Genomic DNA, 8,119 nt, shown 5'->3' with positions numbered 1-8,119 from the left:
TCTGGTGCTCTTAATCCGGTTATCTCATGTTTTGTACTCAGAAGAGCACCAAGAGTCAAAACGAGCCAAAAACGAGCCAAAAAGGGACAAAACGGACCAAATCGAGAAGATGACACGGCCTAAGCCTTGCCACACGGGCTATTCACACGCCCGTGTCTTTCAAGGGTGTCGACCAAGGATTTCACGATTCACACGACCTGGCAATCGACCCACATGGCCGTGTGCAATTTAACGGATCGAACACGGCCTGGCAAACATGTCAGACGATCGTGGCACACGGGCATGTCCCTTTTTCAAGGAGTTGTATTTTACATAGAAAAGGATACTTAGGGAGGAAGAAAGCCAATCCAAAGCCTATATAAACACCCTAAGTATGACTTAGAAAGAGGGCCCTCCTCCAGAACTTTTTTGGAGTACAGAACCACACGCCAGGAATTACTTAAAGGAAGCCAGACGATCCATCCCACAAGCCGGAGCTACTCCAAGACTGAATATCTCTCTCAGAATTCCTTCAGGGGTTTTAGAGTTTTCTTTATGTTTTGTTATTTTCATACTTTTAAGATGTACTCTTATTTTATTATGAACTAAACCCCTTAGATACCTAAGGGGGTTGAAACCTATGATAGATCTTGTTATTATTATCTGAACTATATGATAAATACTTGATTTGTTCTTAATTATGTGTTCTTAATGCTTGAATTAATATTTCAGATATTAATTCATGATTTGATGTGCTTATGCAGAGGAGCAAAAATCCCTATCTAAGAGTAGATTTGGCATAATTAAGCGGAGTTGATCGAACTCCTAGAAATAGGTTTACGAGATTTTCCCGGATTAAGTTGAAACCTAATATAGGAATCCATAGATCAATTTACTACTTCCCTAGGGGTTTTAATTAAGAAAGAAATTTCGATTAATTCAACTGAGGGTTAGGTGTTATTCGTCTCGAAAGAGATAATAATATAGGTTAGGGAGTCTCACGGATCAAGTCAAGTGAATAAATCGTATGGTTCAGAGTCAGATAACAAGTGAAATCTAGGTGGATTCCTCCTTGGGTGTCGTCTTTATCAATTACTTTTCTTTAAGTCTTTTTCTGAATTTTCTCTTTGCTTTAGTTTAGTTAGTTAATTAGTTTAGTTAATTAGTTTAATAAACAACCCCTTTTTATTTCTAGGTTAAATAATAAAAAGATAGTTATTACTAGTACTTTTGGTTCCCTTGGGTATGATATCCATGTCTTGCCATTACTATACTATTGTTCGACAGGTGTGCTTGCCTTTTCATCGTGATAATAGTTAGTCTAGGTTTGATCTTCATTATAAATATTTATTACTTGTTACGAATCACGCGATCAAGTTTTTGGCGCCGTTACCGGGGAACTAAAATATTAGGAACGCTAAATTTTTATTACTTTAGCCATTTATTTTTCTTACAATTTAATTTAATTATTATTATTTATTAATTTACTTTTTCTTTCTCTTGGCAGGTTTTTATAGTTTATGACTAGAAGAAACCCGTCAGGACCATTAATTTTTAACAAAGAAATCGATCGTACAGTTCGTAGAAATCAAAGAGAGATAAGGCACAGCTTACGATACAAGGAGAACGAGCAAGAAGACGATACTCAACCCTCAACCGAAGAGATGGCTAAAAACCAAGGCAATCAACTACCTCCTGCAATTGTGGCTAATCAAAATCCTGCTCCACGCACGATGTATGATTATGCTAAACCTTCTTTAACAGGAATTGAATCTAGTATAGTTAGACCTGCTGTAGCTGTGAATACTTTTGACCTAAAATCTAACACAATTCAAATGATACCGCAATTTGTTCAGTTTGATGGTTTGCAAGATAAAGATCCCAACGCTCACTTAGCAAACTTTCTGGAATTTTGCGATACATTTAAAATCAATGGCATTTCTGATGATGTCATTCGTCTTCGGTTATTCCCCTTTTCACTGAGAAACAAAGCTAAACAGTGGTTGAACTCGTTACCACGAGGGTCTATCACTACTTAGGAACAAATGACTGAGAAATTTTTACTCAAATATTTTTCGCCAGCTAAAATGGCTAAATTACGTAATGATATCTCTTCTTTTGTGCAGATGGATTTAGAAACACTTTACGATGCTTGGGAGAGATACAAGGACTTACTGAGAAGGTGCCCTCACCATGGGTTACCGCTTTGGCTGCAAGTACAAACATTCCACAATGGTTTGAATCCTTCGACTTGGCAAATGGTTGACGCAGCTGTTGGCAGAACCATCAACAACAAAACACCTGAAGAGGCTTATGAATTCATTGAAGAAATGTCACTGAATAACTATCAATGGTATGCCATGAGGACTAATCCAACAAAAACAGCCAGCGTTTATAACGTTGACTCAGTTACTCTGCTGTCAAATCAGGTAGAACTTCTCAATAAAAAGATTGATGGTTTTCTTAGTTCTACGCAGGTACATCCAGTAATGAGGTGTGACTCAAGCGGAGGAGGTGTGCATATAGAATATCAATCCTTCAATCCCACAACCTCAAGAGGAACAAGTCAACTATATGGGTAACAATAACTTTAGATCTCAAAATAACTCATGCAGTAATACTTATAATGCAGGTTGGAGGAACCACCCAAATTTCTCCTGGGGTGGTCAAGGGAATCAAAAGCCACAAAATCCTTAGGGTTTTCAACAGCCACCTTATCAACAAGAGAAGAAATCGAACCTTGAGGAGATGCTTTCAAAATTCATATCAATGTCAGAAACCCATTTCCAAAATACAGAGACAGCATTTAAAAATCAACAAGCATCGATCTAAGGACTCGAAACTCAAATAGGCCAGCTTTCCAAATTGATCTTCGAACGACCACAAGGTAGTTTGCCAAGCAATACCGAACCTAACCCAAGGGAACAACTCAACACAATTAATACTCAAGATGACGAAGGAGTTGTTGAGCCTGAACCAGAACCGAGGCAAGAAACTGTGGTAAGCATAGGGAGAGATGAGGTAGGTCAAAATACAAACAAACCAGTGACTATCGAATATAAACCTCGTGTGCCATACCCTAACGCGACAAGGAAAGACCGCTCAGACGAACAATTCGGTAAATTCCTTAAACTTTTGAAAAAATTACATATTAACTTACCATTTATTGAAGCTTTGTCGCAGATGCCAAATGCAATGAAATTTTTAAAAGAGCTTTTAGTAAATAAGCGAAAGTTGGACGAAGCATCATATGTGGAGCTAAATGCAGTCTGCTCAGCTATTCTACAGAATAAGCTACCCCACAAATTGAAAGATCCAGTGAGTTTTACAATTCCTTGTTTAATTGGTAGTTTAGATATAAGTCATGCATTAGCTGATTTAGGGGCTAGTATTAACGTTATGCCTTACAAACTGTTTAAGCAACTAGGTCTTAGGAAACCTAAACAAACTAGGATGAGCATTCAATTGGCAGATAAAACTATAAGATTGCCTAGGGGTATTATTGAAGATGTACTTGTGAAAGTATAAAAGTTCATATTTCCCATTGATTTCGTTGTTCTAGACATAGAGGAGGATAATAACACTCCTTTGATTTTAGGGAGGCCCTTTTTAGCAACTGCTAAAACAATTATTGATGTTGGCATAGGTGAGCTTACACTTCATTTGGGAGATGAAACAATCACCCTTCAAGCTTGTAATTCTGGCATCATCAAACATTGAAGGTAATAGTCCACACCAATCTACTAAAACTGAAAATATGACTTCGTAGAAATTAAGCTTCAAAGAAGTTCACGAGCCATGTTCCAAGGATGATAGAGGACACATTCATGAAGAATGAAAACTACAGATAGAGGAGCTAGACGAATGGCGAGCACACAAACCAAGAACACATGATAAAGCGAAACTACGCCAAAACAAGCCCAATACCTCTCCTAATCAACTTAAGGTTGGCAATAAAGTCTTACTAGATGCCGCAGATCCCCACATTGTCACTACCACACCGAATGAGGAAACCCCTCTTACGGTACTCAGTATTTTTCCATTCGGTGCGGCGGAGGTGAGTCACCCCAAGTTTGACACTTTTAAGGTAGTTTAAAACCTTATTTTGATTAGATTGATAGCAGGAATGAGGAGTACGAGCTCCTCGAACCACCCTGACCATTCACTAGAGAGGTAAGTCGACCTTAGACTATAAATAAGCGCTTCTCAAGAGGCAACCCGAGCACTAACATATTCTAATTTCTTTATTTTTAATTTCTAACACTTTACTTCATTAACTTTGTCTTTAAATTGCAAAGTTTTTCAGCCTACACAGCCAAGCACACGGGCGTGCCTAAAGCTGTGGCCAAACAGGGGAAGAGACACGGCCGTGCGATACGGCCATGTGGAAGCAGGACATGATTTCTCCAAAGCACGGGATGCAATACAACCCCATGGCCGTGCGACATGGCCGTGGGTGAACTTGATAGGTGAACACGGGCGTGCCAGGGGCAAGGCTCGATTCTGTTTCTTCGACATAGGCGTGAGACACGCCCGCGCCATTAAACCGTGGACAACAATACACGAGCATGGCACCCTAACACACGGGCGTGGGAGAAGCAAACAAAGCTAGGCACGACTGTGTGACATGGCCGTGTGCCACACACGCCCAGGACACACAGGCGTGGGATAGTAGCCGGGCATGACCTAAATTGCAAAATTTGAAAAAAAGGGCTCACCTTCAGAGTCCATGGACGTGGTCCTAGGCCGTGTGCACCTCCCCTATATAAGCAAATCACTATTCATTTTCTTCTTCCTTTCAAAACCCTAGTTGAAATCTCTCCTTCTCCACTCCCTAATCCCTATTCCAACCACCATTCCCTAGATTCTCACTTCTCCAACCCCCAAACCACCCTCAAATCCACTCCCCCTGCATCAATCCTCACTTTTCCCTCTCTTTTCCTCTATTTTTTCTCTACACGGCTGTACACTCAGGCCCCACGCCCGTGTGCCGCCCTACAGCAGTTTTTGGTTCACTTTCTCAACCTTGTTTTTCCAATTTGTGTTGCTACATTAGTATTCTATATGCTTTACAAAGATATTGTTAATATTACCAATTTGTTCTAATTAAGTTAGGAATTTGCTTTAGTATTTTCTATATTTGAATTGTTTAAACTACTAAATAGCATATACTAGTTCTAGGATTCTTGCTTAACCGATGATAAATTTTTTTTCCAGTAAATGTTTCTGAATAATCATATAAATTCTTCACCTCTCGCTTGTTATCGTTAAATGTTAACACATCTTGGAACTACTATATCAATGCTCCTACATTTTTAAGTACCTTATGTCATCATCGAGAGGCAAGAAGGCCGCGGTCCCATCCTCAAAGAGACGTAGGGGACCGGGTTCTTCCTCAGTACGTGCTACAGCTGAAGTTCGGCACCTATTCCTTGAGTTTCCACAAGCTTCGCAGGAGGAGCTATTTCAAATACTAAGTGTGCGACCCCTCACTACAGGTCACTGCATTGATTGGGCTACCGTAAAGCAAGTCCAGCTAGCTGATGCCATCCGCGCCCTCCTGACCACAGACCCATGGGAACGGTTCTTCGCTATTACTGAACCCACTTATTTAGAGCTAACTTTAGAATTATGCTCTACTTTACATTTACAGGTGGTGATGACAAACAATGACGACCCCGGCACCATTCACTTCCGATTAGGCAGTCTAGTTCGCGTGATGAGTGTCCCAGAGTTTGGAGTCACTTTGGGACTTTACACTGATGAGTTTATGGAGGAGGAGGACATGAATGCACTACCACGCAATATCCACATTTCTCCCTCTTTGTGCTAGAAGGCTTTGGCACCACTCTCGTCCACCTACGACCCCAGCCGCTCGAAGGCTTCAGCTCTCGCCCCTTCCCGACAATATCTCCATGCCATATTAGCACACACCTTGACCTGAAGGAGAGAGAACACTGACATCGTCAAAACCCACGATGCCTACTATTTATGGTGCATGGCGAATGCACACGTGACTAACTTGGTATATTTCATCGCTTTCGCCATTTTCCATCAGACCGAGCGGCATCGGAAGGGATTAATCTCTATCGGCCCCTACGTGATGCGCCTTGCCAGACACTTCGGCCTCCTCAACACCGTGGCCCAGTCATCAGCGTTACACTGATAGGTCAGATGTCCCCACAGGGCAACACGACTATGTTACACATGATGTCACACTCCAAACCTGTATCCGTTGCCGGAATAAGGTTAAGAGGTATTACTTGACTGAACAAAACTTCTATAAGGTCAAAGATACTTACCAGACATAAATAATCAACAATAAGAACATGTCTCATTGATTTTCCATCAGAGCTCTTATAAATTTCCAAAATGACTCACTATCAAAACATAACCGAATATCTAATAACAAATTAACTACTGTCAAGTTATAACTAAAACATTTCACCACATTAGTTCAATTATAAGGCTTCTCTAAACAAAATGAGCAAGCCATCTTCGCATGGCTATAATGTATACAAAGTCGAAATATCATTCTACCTATAGTCTATCCTATACATGCCTTAAACCATGATGATATAGAATCTTCTCAACTCACATAATGACTCGATAGTGTGATGGTATCTGGCCCTTCCAACTCGAGCTAAAGTATAAACCTATAAGAAATGAAAAAGAGAACACGGAGTAAGCTTCAATGCTTAGTAAGTTTTAAGCAATGCAAACAATTAATTTACTTATAGATCGATTATTTCAAATTTTCAAGAAATCATTCCTAGATAATTGCCACTTTGGCCAAGTATCCATGAACGTAATGCATATTTAGCAAATTCATCTCACTTGAATCTGAACTCAATTAAAACCAAATATTTAAATCACAAATAAGATCGTAAGAACTCGAAAAGCATCTCATTAACAAGTTTTAACCATGTTTGCAACAAAATCACAAATTCACTACAAGCTGTCTTCCTGAGCAACAGTCACTAAATTATTTATAACTGGAGATAAGAAACTCCAAATCAAGTGCTGTAAATTTTCCCTGAAAATAGACTCATATATCTTCCATATATAAAATTTTCAGAATTTTTGGTTTGACCAATCAATACCAGATTTTTATTGAAATTTCCCCTATTTCACTGTTTGACTATTCTGACCACTCTTCACTTCAAATCAATTTTCTCATTATACAGAATTCAAAATATGTTATCATTTATTTCATTTTAAACTAGACTCATTATGGAGTCTAAGAATATAAATTTGATCTTATAACCATTTTTGTACCATTTATAATGATTTTCTGAAAACAGAACAAGGGACCTCGAAGTCATTTTGACTCCATTCCACGCCACTTCAATTATCTCATTATTGGTAATTCTTTTGCTTACACAGTTTCTTTTATAAGAAACTAGACTCATTAAGATTTCATAACATAATTTATTCAGCCTCTAACTCAACTTCCACAATTTATGGTGATTTTCTGAAATCACGTTACTGCTGCTGTCTCAAGCAGATTTATTACCCATTCTTTGCATTCATATTATTTAACATGTATATCACCAAATCAATCTCATATAACCTTTCACCATAACCGAATACACACATACACATATGAGATTTTCACATATACTTCTCATTTCGCATTCATGATTCAATTCCGATCAATCTAACATATAAAAGTATATAATACATACCTGACCAACTTAATGTATTGAACAAATTCAATGGTAGTTTACTACGAACATTCGAAATCAAAATCTTACCCCAATCATCGACATTAAGTCTGCTAGGTTTAAAACCCAAATCCAATCACCACCACAAAGCATGCGGGACTTTAAGCCCGGATGTAATACCAGCACAAAGCCTTCAGGACTTAGCTCGGATATAACACCAGCACGAATGCCTTCGGGACTTAGCCCGGGTATAACACCAGCACGAATGCCTTCGGGACTTAGCCCGGATATAACACCAGCACGAATGCCTTCGGGACTTAGCCCGGATATAATACCAGCACGAATGCCTTCGGGACTTAGCCCGGATATAACACCAACACGAATGCCTTCGGGAATTAGCCCAGATATATATCTCACACAAGGCCTGCGGGTCTTAGCCCGGTTAAAATCGTCAATTATCGTTCACACACACA

The 8,119-nt window shown here is 39.4% G+C and overlaps 1 non-coding gene across 1 annotated transcript; it reads right to left on the bottom strand.

Annotated features, from left to right (window-relative positions):
• Positions 1-2,072: 2,072 nt before the first annotated feature.
• Positions 2,073-2,179, bottom strand: LOC128286205 (small nucleolar RNA R71). The gene has a single exon (XR_008276750.1). It is a non-coding gene; the product is annotated as a small nucleolar RNA R71 (small nucleolar RNA).
• Between the last annotated feature and the right edge of the window lie 5,940 nt (positions 2,180-8,119).

This window comes from Gossypium arboreum, chromosome 12 (assembly GCF_025698485.1).
Source record: "Gossypium arboreum isolate Shixiya-1 chromosome 12, ASM2569848v2, whole genome shotgun sequence".
NCBI lineage: Eukaryota > Viridiplantae > Streptophyta > Magnoliopsida > Malvales > Malvaceae > Gossypium > Gossypium arboreum.
Note: the sequence above shows the minus strand (reverse complement) of the source record. Positions and strands in the feature narration are given on the sequence as shown.